At 45.4% G+C, this 22,161-nt stretch overlaps 1 protein-coding gene, 1 long non-coding RNA gene and 1 other non-coding gene across 5 annotated transcripts in view; 2 read left to right on the top strand and 1 right to left on the bottom strand.

Annotated features, from left to right (window-relative positions):
* Positions 1–22,161, top strand: part of St8sia2 (ST8 alpha-N-acetyl-neuraminide alpha-2,8-sialyltransferase 2) — a 74,089-nt gene that overhangs the window by 6,514 nt on the left and 45,414 nt on the right. The window lies entirely within an intron of this gene.
* On the bottom strand, positions 3,201–14,920 carry LOC110298640. 3 transcript variants are annotated; one of them, XR_002378391.1, is made up of 4 exons: positions 14,813–14,920; positions 14,096–14,318; positions 4,218–4,242; positions 3,201–3,400 (listed from the first exon to the last, which is right to left on the bottom strand). It is a non-coding gene; the product is annotated as an uncharacterized LOC110298640 (long non-coding RNA). The 3 variants fall into 3 exon arrangements; XR_002378392.1 differs by having other exon boundaries at positions 14,101–14,318; XR_002378393.1 differs by lacking the exon at positions 14,813–14,920 and adding an exon at positions 14,739–14,793.
* Positions 16,730–16,868, top strand: LOC115031677. The gene has a single exon (XR_003837340.1). It is a non-coding gene; the product is annotated as a small nucleolar RNA U109 (small nucleolar RNA).

The raw sequence follows: 22,161 nt of genomic DNA, 5'->3' as shown, positions 1-22,161 counted from the left end.
CATCCTTAAGTGTTGAGATTAGTCACTCTCCTAGGTGGCAGCTGGACTGGTTTTAAATTCTCCCCAGTTGCCCGCAATTCATCACCCAGCCAGGAGACTGCCCAGTGTCCTGATGGGACCTGTTTGTCCCTGAATTTGCTCAGCTTCAGCTGTCACCTACTTCACAGTAGTGTGAGGAGAGTGGCTTCAACCAGGGAGAGCGTGTCTGCATTACACACGGGCAGCTGTGTTCCTCCTGGCACACTTGCGAGCACTTGGGGGAGCTGATTTGTTTCCCTGGAAAATCCTGCATCACGCCTTGCTTGCTGTGTGAGTAGTAAATCTGCATTGCAAGAGGGAGGCTCGCTGCTCTGTCAAGGGGATTTCCCCTATGCTTTCTTGCTATTGTCTGAGGAGCCCGGGATCCTGCTCTGCTCTCTAACCCCCCTTCAAGCTTCAAGGATGCAATTCCTGCTCCTTCAGCATCTCAATCCACAGTTTGGAGATCCAGATGATCCATCCCTCTGACCAGTGGTCCCCAAATGCTGATGTGCAGAAAGGACAAAGGATGCAAAAGGGAAAAACAAAGAAGAAAGGAAAGGCTACAATGTAGCCAGAACATTAGGCAGTTTCCAGTCCCAGCTGTCATTGCCTCTGAGCTACCATATCCTGAGGTACTGTTTTCTTTTCCTTTTGGTTACTAAGACCATGCTTTTAAAAGTCTTTGTAGTTGGCCCAATAATCCCTTTCTTTGACCAAACAGGTTGAGAACCAATGCCTGCCAACCCCAAGTTTTTTGTTTGCTTGCTTTTGTTTTGTTGGTATTTTTTTTTAATGTTACCAGCTTTTAAGATTTTTATATGCTGGGATCCAGGTCCTAAAAGATCCATGCTGGGGACCACAGTGGAAGACACATCCTCCCTCCGCACACAGTTCTTTTCTCCAGGAGGAAGGCACCAACAGACAATAACACCATAGTCATTTTATGGGTGTTAGATCTCAAATAACACCTCTAAGACTCACAAGCAATATGATAAGGTTGATGTCATTATTACCCCTATTGTACAGGTGGGGAAACTGAAATACAAAGCCATCAAATAATTCATCCAGAGTCATAGCTAGGGAAGTACCTACATGAGTACCTCCATTCCAGATGACAGGAACTATCCAAAAAATGCATGAAGCAGCCTCCAGTAAGGAAACAGGCATGCTGTAATCTCCAAGGGAGAAGTCCCTGAAACGCCTAGGTCTATGACAGGGGACAGTACAGACTCAGCAATCCTGGGGAAGGCCTTCAGGGACAGTGTGCTGGAGCCCAAGACATAGTAGGCCATGACAGCTGGAAAGATCCAAGCAGAACAGGGGTGTGTGTGTGGGGGGGGGGGGGGTCAGCTTTAAAAGGCCACTCACTGCCTTTGCCTCCCCTCCAACAACCTTCTGTCTCGAGCCATCAGAATGGAAAATGGTGCCTGTTAGAGGTCGGGGAAACTGAGTCACTGAGAGAAGAGGGAATGATACACATGAGAAGAGGAGTTTTCTTCTGAAGAGGAAACAGAAGGGCTCATGCTGTCAACTGCCCCTGGTCAGTGAAGCCTAGTAAGGAAAGATGTGCATCTGGGAAAGAATGCACTCAGCAGGGAGATGCCTAATCCCAGGGCCGGACACCTTCTCTAAGAGCTCTAGCCAAGCCTCAATAAGTACTCCAACTGTGGTCTTTACCCATCTGTGGATAAGCAAAAAAGGCTCACAGAGGTCCCAGGACTTTCTGTGACCACACAGCAAGAGGATCTGCCTTTACCTGCCCCCACCCCCACCCCCACCCCCACCCCCACCCCCGCTCCAGTCCCAGGTCCAGCCCCCACCCACTGCTCCTCGATACCTTTTGCTACTGACGTTTTTATACCCTCTACTCTGGCACTCTACACTCAGTTGCATTTTCTGTGCACCGCTGCAGGTTGGTAAAAGGATACTGGAAACTTCTGAGTCTGTAGGAGGGACTCACTGTTCATCTGTAGTCTCCTAGCACTGGGGTGACATCGCTGAGGTCTTTCATTTCAGCAGATGCAGAGGAAAGGGCAGACATACTGGGACTCTGCCCAGCAAGACCCAAACGCGTGCTGTTAGTTTTTCTGTATCTCTAGTTTCTAGGCTAAGTGTGTTGGCCTCACTCAGGGGAGCGATACCTAGGGTAACTCGCACCTTCTTTCAAGGTATGTGCCAGGACAGTGTAAATAATAGAGAAAAGGCATCTGGTGTCTGGAGAGAGTAAGCTTGACGGGGCAGGTGACTTTGGCTTGCTGTTTCTATAGGTCACAAACTATATTCCTAGAACTTGACTTCAAGTAAACCATGCAAAGTATGCAAATCGAAAAGTGTCCTAATCGAAATGTTTATCTATGAGAATCAAAAAGAAAGGTGAGAGGCACTCCAGGGCTGTCCTGTATGTGTCTGGACATGCTTACAGAAGGCCTCCCACAAAGACCCTGAATGCCTGTGGAAACAGCCACGACTTTCAGCACTTTCCACAGCCTACCCATGCTGCCTTCTGTGGCTCTGACCCCACAGAGTGAGGTCATACAAATCTCTTCCAGATGCCACTCAGAGCCTTACTTCTGCAGTGTTCTCACGGGGGCAATGCTCACTGCCCATGATGCAGGAGATCCACCTCTACCTCTGTACCAGTCAGGAGCTACCATTGGGCAGTGGGGATGCTTTGCTGTGGCGAAACACTTATTACCTGTGTGTCCTCAAGTCAATGTCCCCACTTTTCTGAACCTCGGTCTCCTAAGGCACAGTCTTTTCCTGATTGTGCAAAGTGCAAATGACAGAATATGAAATGCTGTGGCCACAATAGAAAGCAATAGGACTGCCCCCCCAAACCCTAATAGAGATTCCATGCCATCTAATCTAGCAGTCTCGCTGGTGGGTATACACTTTTAAAAATGGAGGGGCTGGAGAAATGACTCAGTGTTTGAGAACACTGGCTGCTCTTCCAGAGGACCAGGGTTTGAGTCCCAGCACCCACATGGCAGCTCACAGCTATCTTCAAGTCCAGGCCTAGAGAATACAACTCCCTCTTTTGGCCTCTATGGGTAAACACACATGTGATACACAGACATCTATGCAAGCAAAGCATGCATACACATAAAAGAAAAATAAGCAAAATCACCAAAAAGTTTATAAAATTGAAAGCAGAGACTGAAACAGATTGTCGTGCAATAATACCATTGTTCATAGAACCATCATTACAATATCCACTGACAGATAAGTGATGACATTTATAAAGGAATACTATTTAGCTTCAACAATGAAGAAACTTCTGACACATGCGCTGTCCGACATAGGTGAACTTTGATGTCATTAAACTCAAAATAACACCGTCACAAAAAAGCAGTCACTGCTTGATTCCTCGAAAAGGAGCCTCCTCAGACCAACCAGATTCGAGGTAGAATGGTGGTGGCCACCGCCAGTGGGAAGAGAATAAAGAGTTACTATTTAATTAGTATAAATTTTCCCTTTTGCAAGATGAAAAGGGTTCTATAGAGGGATAGTGACGAAGATTGCACAGCAATCAGAAATGTACTTAACGCCACTGAATAGAATAGTTAAACAAGTTTAAAATGGTAGATGTTGCACGTGTTGTACTACAAAATTTGAAAACACACACACACAAAGGAAAGACTGCTGGGGGCTGCTGGGGGCTGCTGGGGCACGTTGGTTTATTTTAAGAGCGCGGTGTGGTTTTAACAAAGCAATATCAATGAGATGGTTATTTCGCTTAGAAAATGATATGGCGCCAAGAAGCATGGGAGAGAGGGGGAGCGGCAGAGGCATGGGATTGGAAAATGCACTCCATGGAGTATCATGAGTGTGTCTGGATAGGCTTGCTGGATGTGGCCCAATTCTCTAACACCTGGAATTGGGACTATGAGATGTACAAGCCCACACTTTTCTGTGTGAACATTGATGTAAATCCTTTCTGGCCTGCCTGCCTGTTTAATTCAGTGGAGAAGTCCCTACGGTCCCATAAACACATAAGGAGGAAGGAGAAGGCTCCTTAGACCCCTTCCAACCAACACCCTGCCCAGCTTCCTGCTCCCCCTTGCTCTTCTGCAGCAGGCTAGTCTTGAAACTGCCTTTTTTCCCCCTCAAGAGTGAACTTGACTAGACCCTCAAACCTCTGATCATCTGATTTGGCAACTGAAAGACTAAAAATGTGGGGTCCCATGGCCCCTTACCTGTCAGGCTCACACTACACAGCACCTGCAAGAAAATGGGAAGATGAGTGAATATGGCATCCTGCGAGGCATGACGTCTATAAAGTCATTCTGAAGCTTGAAAGAGCATCAGAATTACTTCAAAGGCTTGCCCAAAGCAGATCGCTGAGCCCCACTCCAGAGACCCTAAGGCTTGAGAATTTGCATTTTAGACAAGTTCTGGAATTGAGAGACACTGGGCTAGGGCCTTTTTATTCAACGTATGGTCCTTAAACCAGCAACTCCAGGCATCATCTGGAGGTCTAGCAGGTATGCTGAATCTCAGACCAGCTTATAATAAGGCCCAAGCAATGTGCATACACACCCCACTGGTGGGAACATAGTCACACCCCACGATATGATGTTTTGCTCAATCCCAAACTACATATGCCAAAGTGGCTCCCTAAGATTATAGCAGAGCTGAAACATAATGTGCCTTTCCTATGTTTGGATTAAAAAAAAAAATGTGTACCATTTTGTTGCCTATAGTAAGTGCACTGTACAGGAACACGTGCTTGGTCCTAGGAGCAATAGAACATATAGCACATAGTGAGCAGATAGAAGGCTGCACCATCCATGTCTGAAGAACACTTGGTAGCATTTACGCAATATCGCTTACGGATGCATTTCTGCAGGTATGTCCCTGTCACTAAGAGATGCACGAGTGTAACTGCTTTCTTTATCTGCCTTCTGTAGTGACCCTGGCCCTACTCACCAGGGAGAATTTGCCTATGTGTTTCCACTGCCCATCACGGAATTGTCCTAGAGTGAATGTTTTAAAGAAATGTTAATGAATGTTAAAATGTTAATACAAAATGTTAATTAAAATGAGTCTTTTAAAAAAAAAGTAACTCATTACAGACACAAGCGGGGATGCCCTTGTGTATTGTGAAGAGCTCTTTATGTAGTCCACACATTTATTATAAAGACACTGCAAGATGTACTGGAGAGGTGGCTCAGTGGGACAACTGCTTATCACACAAGCTCGAGGAACTGGGTTTGAATCCCCAGGACCCATGTGAAGCCAGCTACACTAACACACATCTCTAATCCAAGTGCTACTACAGACAGATGGGTGGCAGAGATAAGAGAATTTCCAGAAACTCATAGGCCATGAGTATGTATTGGCAAATAACAACAACAACAACAAACCCAGCTCAAATGAGATTGATGGTGAAGGCAGGTGGACAAGGTTATCTTCTGACCTCTATGGGTATGCTATAGTGAACACACACACACACACACACACACACACCCTGCAAGAGAAATTTGATGGACAGGTAACTGAAACCTAAGAACAATAATTGCTTTATAAAGACAGAAAAGGAACTTGAAATTTTTCAGAGTCTAGCTGGCCACGTTCCTGGGCCATGAGGTAAAGCCACAAGGAATCTTCACCAAAGGTTGACCTGCCTTAGGGGTCTAAAGGGGCTCCAGTGTGTCCAGACACAACCTTGATCATAAGCCTTCAGTACCAGATGGAAATTTCTGGAGAAGCTGGACAGCAAAGCACACCTCAGCTTCACTGAGGCCTTTTGCGAGCCGGTTGGCTGTGATCATTCAAATAGCAAATGGCCTTGCTTCACAGTTGGCACGTGCAGTAATAGCCGCCTCCCCACCCCACCCCCCAGGTCTGGAGTTTCCTCAGCAGATTTGGTGGCCTGCCCAGCCTGTAGTCTAATCCCAAGCACCACTGTCTGGAATGGAGAGGGGTGGGCTCTAGGGGTGATGAATGCTAAATATAGGGGAACCTTTTAAAACCCATCTGCTCTTCCTGATAAAGCAAGCCCCTGAGCAGGACGGTAGCCAACAATTTAATTGTATTTATTCTCACTATTACCTTCTATTTAGGGCAAGGGATATTGCTATTCTATTTATGGTCGCAATATAAAGATGTCTTTTGTGATAAATTCGTTTAAGTTTTTAAGTGAGTCAATTTGAAGACAAGTGTTAAGTCAATAAAGCTGAGTTAGCAAAATACATGAGAGTAGACTCAGAAAGCTTGAGGTCTGGGTATGACATGCCAGTCTGATTTCTTCCCCGTGGCATTTTCTACCCCAAAGGTAGCAAAGCCAAAACAACTCCTTGAGGAACTTCTATACAGAGTGAGTTAATACTCCAGAAAGATCCCTTGTTACAGAAATGACTCATTCAGTGGACTTGGGAAATTGCCTAGTACCCAATGGAAGACTCTTCCAAGGAAGCAGTCATGCGGGTGATTTAAATGGTGTGTGTGTGTGTGTGTGTGTGTGTGTGTGTGTGTGTCCATCACAAGAGGAAGGTTAAGATGATTTAGGTTCAAGAGGACTTCCCTCTCTCTGCAATACTACAAGGCCAACACCAGCTCACATTCTTCTTTAATGCTCTGCCTCTCTTGGGTACCACTTCGTATTTATCATGCAGTGTCTTCCATAGTTGCTGCACATGAGCTCACCAAGGGATAGGAGCCTTTCAGATTTGTGCTAGGTTGGGCATCCAGCTCCTTACCCAGAGCCTGCTAGAGAATAAGTGCTCATTTGAGAATAAGGAAAGAATGGGGAAGGGAGAGAAAGCCTGGCGAGGGAGCTCATTCCTTGAGGAAGCCCAGAAAACCTGTCACACACATTCTGAGTTCCCATAAGTACCTCTTTCTGTTGCAGTGAAGAAGAAATCTGCAAGGTATCATATGGAGCATTGCCGTCATTTGATATAAAACCTACTGTTACTATTTGAACATGAGATGCTCCCCCACCACCACCAACAAGCTCATGTGTTAATAACATGGTCTTCAGCTGGTAGCTCTATTTGGGAAGGTATCAGAAACTGTAGGAGATAAAAATCTACCTGGAGAAAATAGACCATTGGGAGGATACCATCAATAGCTCTACCCGGTACCCAGTCCTTTCCCCACTCTCTGCTTCCTTTCCACCCTGAAGTGAAGAAGCTTTCTATGTGCTCCCACTGTTGTCATGGTCTACATAGACACCTGGGCTAAAGAGATGGACTGAGCCATCTGAGAGTGTGAGCAAAATAAATCTTTTCTTCTTTGTTTCCATTAGGACAAAGTTAATACATATGTTGAATTGTGTCTTGTTAATACATCAAGCCCACCCAATTTCATGAAGAAAGAGCAGCCTAGAGTTGAAGTTAGTATTCCTAACTGACTGCTTCATGGTTTCACACAGACATCCTATACAGAAACCAGAAGATTGGAGGGATGTGGCCAGAATAGGGAATCAGGCGAGCTGGCTTCTGGCAGGCTAAGATCCAGCTGATAACAAGAAGATTGACAGAGGTCCACAACCTCCTCAATCTTGAAGCACAGAAGAGGGTTTTTAAATCAATGCTGGCTAGGCTGGCTTAATGGTATCTAATCTTACCTTTTGAAACACAGATATTTGGGAGTTGAAATCCACTGAGATAAAGTAAAATAATGCATGTTGGGTTTTAGATTTTTTTTAGACTTCATCAAAGTCACATTGTGCAGTGTTGTTTTTATTTTCTTAGAAGCAGGCAGAGATTAGCCTCACTCCGTCTGCATGAGGGGTGGTCTATTTTTATTCTCGTTCTTTTTTATTCTTTCATCTCCCATTAGATCATTTTTCCACCAGGGAAAGAATCCATTTCTGTGCTAGCTCATCTCTGTGTACCCAGCACATGGCTCTGTAAATGTTCAGTGACTATTTCTCAAAAGCAGTAGCTCAGAGAAACCAGTGAAGAATGTACCACAAGTCTATCTTCCAAGGGGAAAACCAATCTATTTCTGATCAGGTGTGCACACAGCAGCCTAACAGGACACTCATGGTATTCCTATAGGGAAGTGTCAGGTCATCTCCCAGTACCTGATTTCTGTGACAGTTCCGTACATAAGCTTTGTGGCTTCATTGAGCCGCTGGCTATGTCTGTCTTGTGCACATGACCCATTGCACCAGGTACTTATAGCTGTGAGTGGCATGCAGAGATGGACAGAGCCCAGATGAGAGGCTCAAGGAAATTGTGGTCCAGTTGGGCAGAGTTCTTGTGTGATATTGAGACAAGTGTCTGGAGGGGAGCCTTCAGAGATCTGGATCTGGCTGTAGATGTACAGCTTACCTCAATGGCAGATCCTTGCTTCTCAGGGTCTAAGTTTCCCTATCTGTAAAACATAGATTAGATACTGCCATGGGTCTTCCCTTGTTCTGGATTCTCACAACTGGGTGACTACAACAGAGACGAGCTTTCCCTGGGCGAGAGTTTAGACTCACTGGAGGGAGCCAGACCCTTTGTTGTGCTTCTACATGTCCTCTGGGATGGCAAGGTAAACAGATTCTAATCTATTTTCACCTCCTATCTGCTCTACAGAGAACCTAGAGGGTAGAGGGGTTGGCACACAGAAATAAAAAGAAAATTGAACTGGCTAAGTATCTGTGCCATGCCAACTATTGCACGTGACACTTTCTCCTGTCAGAGAAAGGTCTTCAAAGATTCATAATCACTTTGCATCCTCTGCACCAATCAGTATCACTGGAGAAAACATTAAATCACAGTCTGAGCAGCGTTCTTGATAATAATGGTCAACATACCCCATTTCTGCAAAGTTCTTGACTGTGCATAGCTGGACGCAGAAAAGTCCCCACTAGGCACAGCTAAACTGGGTGACTTGGCAAGCCATCTTCATTTGGCTATCAGGAAACCTCATCGTTGCCAACAAAGGGCCCATGCCTGTGGTCTGCCATCAGCCTAGTTGCAACCCCTGACCTTGGCAGTGAATGCTCTGTTAAAACAAATAAAAATTTAACAGACAATGTGGTTTGGGGGAGGAGAGGTGTCTGGCTTACTTTGAGGAGTCAAAGCCCTGTATGGCAGAGCTTATGTACTCTGAAACCCTTCAAGTGACAGGCACAGGATTCATAAGTCCAAATGATTCTCAAAGAAAAGGGAACCACAGTGGACCCCTGAAATGCTTTCTTTGAACAAATAATGTGCCAGCAAAGAGTAGTTTACTAGGGGCAAGGAGAGCACGGGAGTTGAGAGAACCACCCACATTACCAACTGGAACCACAATGAGTAGGGTCTGCCCCAAGTTAGTATCCTTGCACTGACAGGAAGAGTTAAGAAATGATTTCAAAAAAGAATTGACAGCACTCCAGCTTCTCTGGGGACTGTCCAGTAATGCCTAGAGGAATTCCTGAGCCTGGGGCAGCTTCAGCATGAAGAAAGGAAGCTGTTCTGTATGGCTCTTGGATGGGTTGGGTTTCACACCTGATCATTTAAACAGAGGTATCCATCTGTATGGTAACAAGAACAAAGTGTAATGACACCAATGAAACCGTGAGAAAAACAAAACAGGCATCACCTTGCCCATTATTAGAGCAAAGAGGTGCATAAGAAGTCACCCCTCATTATTATTATAGACACAGCGACAGTAAGATGTGAATGATTTATCCACAGTCCCCTAAACTGTGAGAACCCAGGACTGACTGGTGTGTAGTTTGGAGAGCAGTCAGGGCTGAAACTGAAGTAGTTTTCCATGAGGTCTGATGAAAGTCACTAGTTGTAGATGAACCTCTGCAGTAGCAAGGGCTCCAGAAATAAACCTTGGTCTTTGGCCTCACTTGGAGAGTCAGAGCAGAAGCCCGGTGGCAGAGGCCACGGGGAAAGGTAGCCAATGGGGCAAGGAGAGAAGAAGAGAGCAGGGAAGCATGTTGCTGGTGTGTGCTCCCTTTAAAGATGAGGGTGCTCAGGGTCCCAATCATGGCCTTGGTCATCATCAGGACTTTGGCAACTTTGAGAGACCACCCTTGCATCAAATGGTGGAGTGGAAGGAGAGTCTAATGGCAAGAGACTGGCCTTGTCAGAGGTTTGAAAAAGAAGGAGAAAACAGGAGATGGAAAGACAGGGGAAGAGCCTACAAATAAGAATGGCTTGCCAATGACACCAGGCTGAGGAGCTGGCTCAGTGTGTCACGCCCTGCCAGCCAGGAGGAAGCTCCTGAGTTCTGAGTTCAAATCCATCCTCAGAACTCGTATGTCCTGCTCAGATGTGTCAACTTGACACAGCCTAGAGCCATCTGAGTGGAAAGTCTTGATCTGAGAGGAAAGCCTGATTCAAGAGACTGCTCTTAGGTCAGACTGACCTGTGGGCATGTCTGGGTTGGGGGAGTGTGTCTCGATTGTTAATTGATACAGGAGAGCCAGGACCACTTATATCATTCCTTGAGCAGGTAATCCTGGACTGTATAAAAATTAAAATCTAACTAAGCATGAGCCTGGGTTTGAGCCATAACATAAACTAGCAAGCAGAATTTCACCAGGGCTTCTGCTTCAAGCTCCGGCTTGGGTTCCTGCCCTGACTTCCTTCAGTGATGGGCTGTGTCCTGGCAGTTTCCTCTTCTCTGTTGCCTTTGGTCATGGTGCTTGTCATAGCAACAGAATGAAACTAGGACATCACATAAAGCTTGGCAGTGAGAGGCTAACCCAGCACTCCTACTGCATGATAGGAGGCCAGAGAACACTGGGATCTCGGAAGGCAGTAAGCGTGCTGGAGGCAGTGGTAGACAGCAGACGTTCCTGAGTCAACGTGGAAGTCGGGAACCAACACCCAGCTTGTCCTCCAACTCACACACACACAGAGAGTCACACAGTCACACACACAGACACATAGACACAAACATACACTCACACACACATATTCACATACACATACACACGTATACTCACACACATACACACACACATAGACACAAACATACACCCCCACACACATATACTTACACACATATACACACACACAGAGTCACACAGACATACACACATAGACACATAGACATACACACACACACAGAGTCACACAGACACACAGTCACACATATACACATATAACCACATACATACATACATATAATCACACACACACACTCACACACATATTCACACACAGAGACACACATATACACAAAGACACATACTCACACACTCACAAACACAGATATATTGTTTTTAAATTTTAAAAATAAAGTCAGGAGGGAAGAGAATGAAAGCAAGAGATAGGGCCACAACCTTGAAGCAAAATGGAGCTAAACATCTCAGAGGGAGAAGGGAGAGGGACATGGAAGATGAAGATGGAGTGACTGTTCACTGGGTAAGGAGGGCACAGAAACACCATGCAGTTCACTGGAGGGAAGACCTGGCTATAGTTTATAAACCATGAGGCGGGACTGTACTTTTAGAGTAGCAACATTTGCAATTCCTCCCTCAAAGTGGTGTTTGAGTCTGATTCCCTGAGTCCTCTAGAAAACAGCCCCTCCCTGTCCACTCATGAGCACACACTTACCTGAAGCGCCTTGCACTGCTCTTTCTTTTGTATATGCTCAATACTACCCGAGGTGTGGGTGGGTAATTACAGCTCCATGCCTAGGCGCAGGAGGATGTCTGCTTGAGTATATGTGTGTGTGCGCATGCACATGGGTACTAGTGCATGTGCACACATGTCTTGTTTCCAAGTGAGAGCTTAAGGACCTTGAAACTGGCCACTCTGTGTCTGCATACTCTTGGGACCACAGAGCCTACCCCAATGCCTGTCACATAGGTATTCAGAAAATTCATGCTAATTGGACGAAAAAGAAATTAAAACAGAGTAATTTGGCTATAGCCTACACATCTTCTTATAATAATAATAATAATAACAACAACAACAATAACAATAAAACAAAGGTTTAAGACCAGTGCCTGCCAAGCTGATATCTGGAATGGAAAAATGGTGGCTTTGCATTCTCTATTAAAGGTGGCATTAGGAATCACAGCAAGCTTGTGAGGTTTTTGGGTGGTTGGTGGTTGGTTCACTTGAGGATTTGTGGGGTTTTTTTTTGTTTTTGTTTTTTCTTTTGAGGACTATTATTCACACATCACCATATCAAAAGCATCTTTGTTGAGAAGGCTGTCAGAGCCCCACCTTTCCCATCCCCCAGCCAAGTGGTAGGAACTTCTGTCCTCTCTTCCTGTCTTCGGGAGAAAAAAAAACTATTGAGTCCCAGTGTGCTTGTGTGATTCCTCTAGTGCCCAGACATCTCAGAAGAGCACACAATCTGTCCAAGACAACAGGACCCCAAACCCTGCCCAATTGCAGTGTGCTGTGGTCAAGTAGAGAAGTTGGTGGGATAAGAGTTCTCTTTGACTCCGGATGATACCAAACCCCAAAGACTGGCAGACTCTCCACCTTCTTGGTTGCACCCCAACCCTCTTTTCTGAAATCTCCTACAGTAATTGCTGACAGGAGGTTTGAGAAGAGAATGAAGCTCCGAGGCAGCCCCTTGATGTGAAATGTTCAACAACACCTTGAGCCTTTGTACCCAGACACTATCTAGAATCCCCAGCTCAGGCTCTGGTCCCTGCCCAGTGTCTGTGCCTATCCCCGGCCAACCCATCATGGTGTCTGAGCTGAGCTGACTGATACTCAGGGCAACAGGGAAAGTAAGGGTGTGTGTGTGTGTGTGTGTGTGTGAGAGAGAGGGGGGGGGATTGGGGGAGTGTAGGTGTTTGTTATGTCTTGCTAGCTCTCACTATGGGTGTTTAAAACAGAGAACAGATTTCCAGCCTGAGCTCCTATCAGAAGCTGCTGAAAGCATCCAAGGTGAAGGGCCAGAACTCCAAGGAGGAGACGGGGGAGTCAAATCAGGACAGCTCTGTTGCAGTACACAAGGCCTCCTTCCTCACATGACTTTTTACTCCTTCTCTTGCTCTAGATAATGAGCTTTGGCATCTGTCTGGAGTGAGGTGCAGTGACCAGGAACATTGGCTGCCTAGTCTCACCCTCTGACATCTTTTCAGTGCGTCCCTCTTATACTGAGTCTCATTGTTGACTGAGTTCAGATTCTGACCATTTAGAAAATGTTAACACAGCTCAGTTCAAATTCTGCCTCCAGCTTCGTCCTTGGCTGTCAATCACTGGATATTGTTTGAGTTTGCTTTTCTTTTGCTGTGATAAAACACTCTTCCTTACCAAAAGCAACGGGAGAAGGAAAGGGTGTATTAGGACAGGGACTCTAATTAGGAACTTAAAGTAGAAACCATGGAGTAGAAACCATGTTGCGTTCTGACTCAATCACTGGCTTGGTGACAGGCTCATGCTCAAGCTAGCTTTCTCAGATAACCTGGACCCACCTGCTAGGGTCGGTGTTGCCCACAGTGGGCTGGGCCCTCCCACATAAGTCATCATTCAAAATGGACTCAAAGAGACATGGTCATAGACCAATCTGATCTGGGCAATCCTTCAACTGAGACTCCCTCCAATAACTTTAGGCTGCATTAAGTTAGCTGCCAAACCTAGTTAGGATCAATATGATGGCCAACATCCCTCAGTGAGATGAGAGCAATACGATGCTAAACATAGAGGACTGGGATGGGGATAGAAAGAAGACTTTATAAGGAAGCCCACCCATGGCAATGGCTTGGGTTGTCGTAGTGCCGTGACATTTTTGCTCTACTTAACGGTCAAGGCAAAGTCTTCCTCCAGTTCTCAATCAAACTCCATGCCACTAACATTAACCTGGTCCCAGTCTTGAAAGCTCCGGTCTTCTCTGTACTATTCCGACCCCCAGCTGCTGTGAGCTACAGTGACGTTGGTTGTGTATAGTTACTTTCTGATCTCTAAACCAACCAAGCTGGAGTTCCTGCTTTCTACACTGAGCACACCTGAGAGCTCTCCACCAGTCACGAGGACCTAGGGCAGAAACCTTTAAGCCCAGTGCTTCTTGGCACCTTGGCAACTGTAGAATACTGGTGAGAGAGGTGGATGGATGATCATATCCTAGAAGCCCCTGAGGCTGAGCACCCTCCTAGGGGTTGACTTTACCAGAAAGCATCTTGTCAATTGTGACTGAGGAAGAACAAGGAAGCAGTACCCACCATACCCCAAGGTCCTGTAGGCTTCTTGTGTCTCAAAGGAGAAAAGTTTTGTGGAGAAGATGACGTTAGCTGAGTATTGTTCCTTGACTGGGATAAGCCTAGGGAATCACAAAGTCAGATGCCTTCAGAGTCCAGGCAGGTCACACGCATAAGTGAAGCAGCTCGCTGTCAGGCAGGACCAGTGTGCACCGTGGGAAAACACAACACAGACCTGGCCAGATCCCTGGAATGTTCAAAAGAAACCAGATGGTTCTTTGACTAGCCTGCTCCATTTTAAAGATAGGGCTCTGGATTTTAAAAGCTTTAACATGGGATGGGGTAGAGTGCCTTCCTAACATGCACAAGGCAATTAGTCCATCCCCATCGTCTCACAGAACTAGGTGCGATGTCACACATCTGTAACTCAAACCCTCAAGGAGTAGAGGCAGGAGGGCAGAGAATTCAAAGTTATCCCCTGCTAAATAGAGTTAAAACCAACCTGAGTTGCAAGAGACCCTATCTCAAAAAGAGTTCAACATAACACAAGCCCCCAAATGCATATTTAGGACAGTTATGATCTGAGGCAGACCATTTATAGATGTTAAATTCAACATACACACACACACACACACACACACACACACACAAATAAAGCAAGGCATACCTGGGAGAGAACTTGATGTTCTAAGGTACAACCATGCAAGACAATTCATTCATTCCAGGACAGCCTTGTTTTACCTGGCAGTTAGAAGACCTGGAAAGTATAGCATCGGGCAGCTCAGAATGGCTCTTGTGCTAAGAAACCTGGATCTGATGTTGAAAATGAGGGGTGCCCATGAAGGAACCCTGAGGGGGTTCTAGAAGGAAGAGAGGTTGCTAAGCTCTGCATTGTAGTAAGTCATGTGCTCCATGGGGAGGTCTGGAAGACTGTGTACCTGGGAGAGAAGATGTATGTCACAATGATGGGGACACTAGCCACTCCTGTCCTTTGTGTGTGTGTGTGGGGGGGGGTGACCTAAAATCCAAAGGTGATGGAACTTGGAAGGGAAAGCAGCATAGGAAAGATGGAGGAGCTGTAAACACTGCCCTGATTTCGAATAAACAAGGCAGGGTTGTCTTTCCCTACAGGAAAGATATAGGTGAGAGATTTGAGTTAGATGTAAGGCATGGGTAGGAAACAGTCATGATGTTCAATGAGTCCGACAGCAGGAGTGGAGTTTGCAGTGAAAATCAGGCAACTTAGAGGTAGGGCCATACTAGGACTGAGCTCTGAGTAACCCTAGCATCTAGGTAGGACTGGAAGCAAATGAGTACAAAGAAGTTTCAAGGAAGAGCCAGAGAAAGTGTTGCCACAGGATAAAGGCAGGAGGCTGGTCCCTGGAATGCTTCCCACTTGGTACCTGGGCAGTGCAGAAAATACAGACTCAATGTCTTCATTTCTTTTCCTGACTGGTGTAGTTAAATTCTCTTGACAAAAGCAACTTCAGGGAGAAGTCTGTTTGGCCTCACAGTTGTGGGTACAGTTTAGCATAACTGGGCAATCAAGGCAGCAGGAGTTCCAGATAGCTGATCACCTTACTCCTATAGTCAGAAGAGAAGACCAAAGAATGCAAGCCTCTGCTCTCTGCTCAGTCCCCTTTCTCAATCTATACAGTTTAGAATCCTATTCACCACGACCAGTGTTCCCACTTCCAGTAATCGAGATAGTCCCCTACAGGCATAGTCCCCTTTACCCAGGTCATTCTAGATTCTGTTGAGAAGACACCACACCATCATACTTAGCTTAAGCTCAACACATGTCTGCACCTGCTCAAGGAGAGATCAGATGTCTCTACACAGGGTTCTGTCTTACAGAGCCCCATGAACGTGAGCATGTGACATTCAGATGTGTCCCTTCTGTGAAGAAAAGAAAAAGCACAAAACTAATCCCTAGCAGCCTTCCCTCTGGGTAGACACCCCACCCCCATCCCCGCCCCAGGGTCCACATCTGAGAAGGCCATGGAGCATCTGAAAGCATGGTCCCGTTACGTTTAACTCTGTCTTTTCCTTCTTCCCTGGCTTCTGATAATAACTTAATGGACTGCACTATGGAAAAGCAGCTGTCCCAAGAGACTTCATAAGCTCAGCAAGCAATAACTGGTTTATTCTCTGTTTTGAAGGACAGTGAGCATCACCTATAATATCACTGAAAAAAAAATTCACATGGCTTTTGTTTGAACCCAAGACATGACTTACAAACAAAGACATCTAGACCAAGAAAGAGGCCGGATTGTAAGAGCAGAACTCATGAGGCGCTAGAGCTCCAGGCCCATTCCCAGTGCTCCCACTGCTCCTCCTTATCTAACTGTGAGGCTTCCTGGGTGGTGGCCAGCATCGCTGCTTGGGGGTGGGGGTGGGGGTGGAATGGTCATTGCCCTAGAACCAAACAGGGTCAAAAGGAGATACATCAAACACCCAGAAGAAAAACACCTTCAAAGTCTTTCCTAAGCCAGGCATCCTCTAGAAATTCCATCATGAAAAGGCTGCCACTGAGGTTAATAGGGACACCACTGCATCCCAATGCAAGTCCATCAAGAAGAGAACAAAAGAGAGAGAAGAAAGCCTGGTTGAACATGGAGGCCTTTCAAGTTACCGCCAGGCAGGTTCAAGAGCAAAGTGTAGCCCGTCAGACAGGCACTCTGCTCCTCTATAAAGAGCGCGGCTTTATCCACGCCCTACGACATGAATGAAATGAGTTTTCAGGGCTGCCAACTCTCTGGTTAGGGTTCTGCAGTAGTACGTTTCTTCTACAATAAAAGAGCAGGGGATGACAGTCAAGGTTATGGCTGTGTCTGAAGTGTAAGGATTGTCAATAATGGATGCAAAACAACTGGGTGAGTACATTTTTGTAGCAAGCTGTTTCCAACCATAGCTTTCAATGGCTGGGCCACGTTTTTTCTGATTAGTGTTTCACAAATCGGAATTCTAACATTACTATTTTGCTAAACTGTCTGTTCAACTGTCCCACTACTGTTTATAGAATAATGTTTTCTTCCTATGGATTCTCTAGCACAACCATGACAGCACACTCAATTCTTACCAATGAAGGGGAGGTACAAGGTACCTTCTCAAAGACACATGAGATCTGGCCTTGTGTGGGTGACATCCTGAACCCCCACATTTTGGGGTTATTCACTGGCTGATTCTGGGCAAATCCTGAAGCCTATTTGAGCCTTGGACATACTATGTCTAAAACAATAAGAAATAAGAAAGTGAACATGCTGCATTTCTGGTACTGTGCCTGGCATGTGGTAAGACTCTGCACATGAAACCATGACTATTTTTAACAGCTCTTGGAATCTTCCTATCCTTTCAGACAGCATTTTGTCTACATGGCCAAGTGGGACCAAAACTGTCAGCTGGAATAACATAGACACGGCTCTTGGGATATAATGTTTCATAATAGGAAGAAGACCACTTAGTCTGAAGGGGAAAATATGCATACACATACACATTTTTAACAATGCTTTGTATTTGGAAATGTTGTAATCTAAATTCTGTAGAAAAAAATTATAGAAAGTAATCCTAAGCAAAATCTGGTTGGGTGTGGTATTTTGTTTTTTGTTTTTCATAAAGAATTTGGACACCATCTGCCTGGGTACCAAAAAGCATCAAAGAGGGATTTTATCCCATTGTGGATAGAACGTTAAAGTATTTAGAGAAGACTATTTGAAACAATGCATCTCTGAGTCAGAAGACTGTTGAAGATGCTGTGTGAACTCTAACACACCGTTCACTTGAAGTCATGCCCCACATTTCTTCCTGATAGCAAGCTTCCTCCAAGGTGTGCTCTTGGGTGACATTTTTCATGTGTCTTCTAAGGAAGAGAAAGCCTGTTCGGGGCTACCCAGTAAGCTAGGCAGAAGGTAATGAGTACACCCTGAAAACCCACAATAGTCTATCCAGTAAGAAAGAAGCAGCTACCACTGGCAAATACTGACGGAGGCTGATGGCATACTTCTCAGTTTCTGTCACCTTGGCATAAGCTACAGTCATTTAGGAAAGGGAAACACACCTCAAATGCTTCCATTCTTGATTAATGATTGATATGGGAGGGCCCAGCCCACTGTGGGTGGTTGCCTGGGCATGGGTTGCATATGAAAGCAGGCAGAGCAAGCCATGGGGGGCAAGCCAGTGAGCAGCTTTCCTCCATGGCCACTGCTTCAGTTTCTGCCTCCAGGTTCCTGCTACATCCTCGGAGGTGGTCTCTAAGCTGTAAGCCAAGTAAGTGCTTTCCTCCCCACGTTGCCTTTGGTCATGCTGCTCACCACAGTAATAAGAAGAAAACTAACACAGGTCATGACTGAGAAATGTTGATGCAAGGTAGTCCAACAAGAATTCTTTGAATAGAAATAAGACAGATTAAAGTAGGACAGAGAACAGGGTGAAAAGAGATGACTAATATAGGTGAGGCTTTGAGAGCAGTTGCAAAGTAATGTGAAGAAATAATAGAATAAGCTGTGGGAGTATGGAATTAAGGGTTTCTTAAGAGTAAAGTGAGATTAAGTGACTATATATATCCATGATAGTGGATGCGTGTGAGCCAGAAGCATAGAAGTAATTCAGAGCTGGGCTCTTCAACTAGGTTTCTGGGTTCAAATCCTGAGGTCCTTACTTACCATGGGGCTCTGATCACAGTTTTGCCTTCTCTGGGCCTCAACTTCTTCTTGTGTAGAAATGGATGTTCATTCCTTCCGCATAGGGCTGTAGCGAGGCAACTGTGAAGTAAGGTAAGATGTGTGGAACAGAGCCTGACATACAGCTGCTCTATGATACATATCAGGAGGATGTATCTAGTGCGAATTGTTCAGTTCATAGAAGAGGGAAGACAACGGTGGATACAATAGCCTCAAGGAAGAAGGGGGTGCAATTCAGAATATAGATGGAGGCACTGGCTTTGGATAAGGAGACATCTGGTTCCTCTGTTGTAACAAGAGAAAGGTGGGAGGTTGAGTACTTCTATTAACAAATATTAATTGAACCCCAGATGCAATGTGCCCAACACTACAGGAGGGTGACAATATGAAGGCAGACACACGCTTCCCTCACAGAGTTAACGCTGTAGTGCAAGATGGTACCTTTAATAAATGAGTATGGTGATTAAAAGATAAAGAGGTGGAGAGTGAGGAGAGCCACAGTAGGAATACAAGGGAACGTAGGTGCTATTTTTAATGATCGTCGGGAAAGGGCTTGCTACTCAGATGACATTTGCACAAAGATTTAAGAAGGGGGAAGCATTCCATGGGGATCTCTCCGGAGCAAACATTCCAGGAGAAGTACAGCTAGCACACAGCACCAGGTCCAGAGCATGCCTGGTGGATGCAGGTGGAAAAGCATGGGAGTGTGGTCTGGTTTCTCCATCCTTCATCCCCAAGACCTGCTCTAGGAGGCTGAGACTTCTCTAGAGAAGAGAGACACCTGAAACTCTTTTAACTCATATCTTCATTCTCCAGACCTCCCTAGAACACACTGGATGTATATAAAGCATGCCTCTCATGGCAATACCGGGATGAGCAGGGCCCCAGAACCATGTTTGCCATGGTCTATGCTGGGGACACTGGGAACTGAGTGTAGAAAGCACTTTGCTGCAAAAAGGTGAGAACAGGAAAGCAGGGCTGGAGGCCTTGTACAGAATAGTAATGAGTGATCTCAGAAGAGACTTGGTAAGCACAGACACTCTTGCTTGCTCTTGATGCTGTGACCATATATATGGGGGAAAAGAAACAACTTGAGGAAGGTAGGGTTTCTTTTGGCTCACAGTTTAGTGGGAGCACAGCCATTTATGGTGGGAAGGCTTGGGAGCAGGAGCAGAAAGCCGCTGGTCACATTGCCTTCTCTGCCAGGAAGCAGACAGAAGTGAGGGTAGACTATAAAACCACAAGGCACTCCTCCTAGTAACCCACTTTCACCCCTGAGGCTCCACCTCCCAGAGGTTCCAGACCTTCTGTAAAGTGTCACCATTTGGGGACCATGCAATCAAGCACATGAACCCACAGAAGACACTTAATAGTCAAACTATGGTACCTTACATTTAAAAGTCATTGGGGCTAGGCAGATGGCACAGTGGTTAAAAACACTTCTGGCTCTTACAGAGAACCAGAGTTTGGTTCCCAGCACCCATAGTAGGTAACCCACAGCCTACTACTCTAGCTCCCTGGGATCCAATGCCCTCTACTGGCCTGAGTGGACACTTACATGTTCATGTGCATACTAGCACATACGCATACACACACACACACACACATGTAAAACTAAAATGTTTTTATAAGCCTTTTCTACTAGCTTTTTATGAGTTGCAGCTCATTTATTAACATAGATTCATACACCTTTGAGTTTTAAGTGCTGGTAAATGGGCCTTTGAACTGTAGGGACTTTAACTGATAGCTCTGTACGAAGTCTGCCTCCTTTAAAGATTTGAAGGTCAAGTCCCACATGAATTGATAACCCTAGTTTATGCAACTTCTCAGGTCTGTGCCCACATTCACTCTGAAAGCATTCTGGCTGGGGTGATAAATCATATTGTCACCCCCTCGTGAGACGTAAGGAAGAGAAAAGATGGTGAAGAAGCCTGGTGTGAAATGCTGGCATCCAAGAGACTTGTTTACTTGCATTTTGATGTGCAGATGCCTATAAGTACTTTTCTATAAAACTTATGGAAATTGGCTGGAACATAATCAAAGCTCTAAGGTCTCAGGGATGTTTTCTGAACTTAAGCAGAGGGGAAAGCCAAGAGTTAGCTAGTACCTTTTTGTCCATCAAGGGAAACTGATTGACAAGAAAAAAGTTGGCTGAAATCAAAGTAAATGTATACATGAAATCAAGCTAGCATTTAAAATAGAAGAAGGGATAGCAAGGGAAGTGATGAGAAGTGGAAGAGAGGTCATAGGAGCAGAAGACAGCAAGCCTTGTTAGCTGAGTTAACCTCTGCCTCATACATACGCTTAGAAGCCCCAGTCACCTTAGCTGTTACAGAAGTAGCACTGTCCAGAGACATTTACATGAATCGCCAACTTTTCTGTGTCCCACGGAGCACATAGACATTCACTACATCTATAAGAGTTAAGCACTTCCTACCATAATAAGGCTTGCTCTATAAAAAAGGAGTCTCAATCCTGGTGAGCACACTGTAAAGCTGTTAGGCCTGGCCTGAGAACCAACAAAGAGGAAAAACTGCCAATCTGCATGGGCAACACTAAGAGAAAATCATTGCTTCCTGTGATGGTGAACCTGTAAGAAGAACGCCTCATGCTGTCACTCTGTCCTATGACCACTGACCAATCCCAGCATGATCTGTGATGCTTCCATACTAGTGATGAGCTGTCCCTGCTGGAGTTTCGGACCTATGTTAGGAAATGCCACATATAAGCATAAGGAAGGAAATGAGACAAAGATGTCTCCTAAACTATCAAGAGTATCTTGCATCCTAAAGTAGGGAGTCAACAATATTCCATAGCTAGCAGATCATATCTGGCCAGTTCCCTAGTACCAACTTCTGTCTTAGTCATTGTTTTATTGCTGTGAGGAGACACGATATCCAAGACAGCTCTTATAAAAGAAAGGATTTGGTTGGGGCTTGCTTATAGTTTCAAAGGTTTAGTTTCTTATCATCATGGTGGAATATAAGTAGTCATGGTGCTGGAGAAGTAGCTGAGAGTTCTGCATCGGGGTCCTCAGGCAGTAGGAAAAGAGAGTCACTGGCCCTGGCTTGGGCTTTTGAAACCACAAAGCCCACACCCAGTAACACTCTTCTTCTAAAATGACCACACCTCCTAGTCCTTCCAAAGTACTGTCACTTCCTGATGACTAAGCATTCAAATATGCAAGCCTATGGGGCCGTTCTTGTTCAAATCACTCCACTGCAAGGTCCCTAGGTCAAGTGGAAAGTAATCAAAAGAATGGCATTACTGTTCAGTGTTTTGCAGTGTGTTCTACACGGTTTGGATCTTCCCGTTAGATCACGTAACCTTTTCAATAACCATACCAACCAGATCCTATTATTCGTTCTAGAGACATGGAAGCCCATAGAAGCTTCTAGATAGACCAAGTGA

Source organism: Mus caroli, chromosome 7 (assembly GCF_900094665.2).
Source record: "Mus caroli chromosome 7, CAROLI_EIJ_v1.1, whole genome shotgun sequence".
NCBI lineage: Eukaryota > Metazoa > Chordata > Mammalia > Rodentia > Muridae > Mus > Mus caroli.
This window is presented reverse-complemented; position numbering and strand designations above follow the sequence as displayed.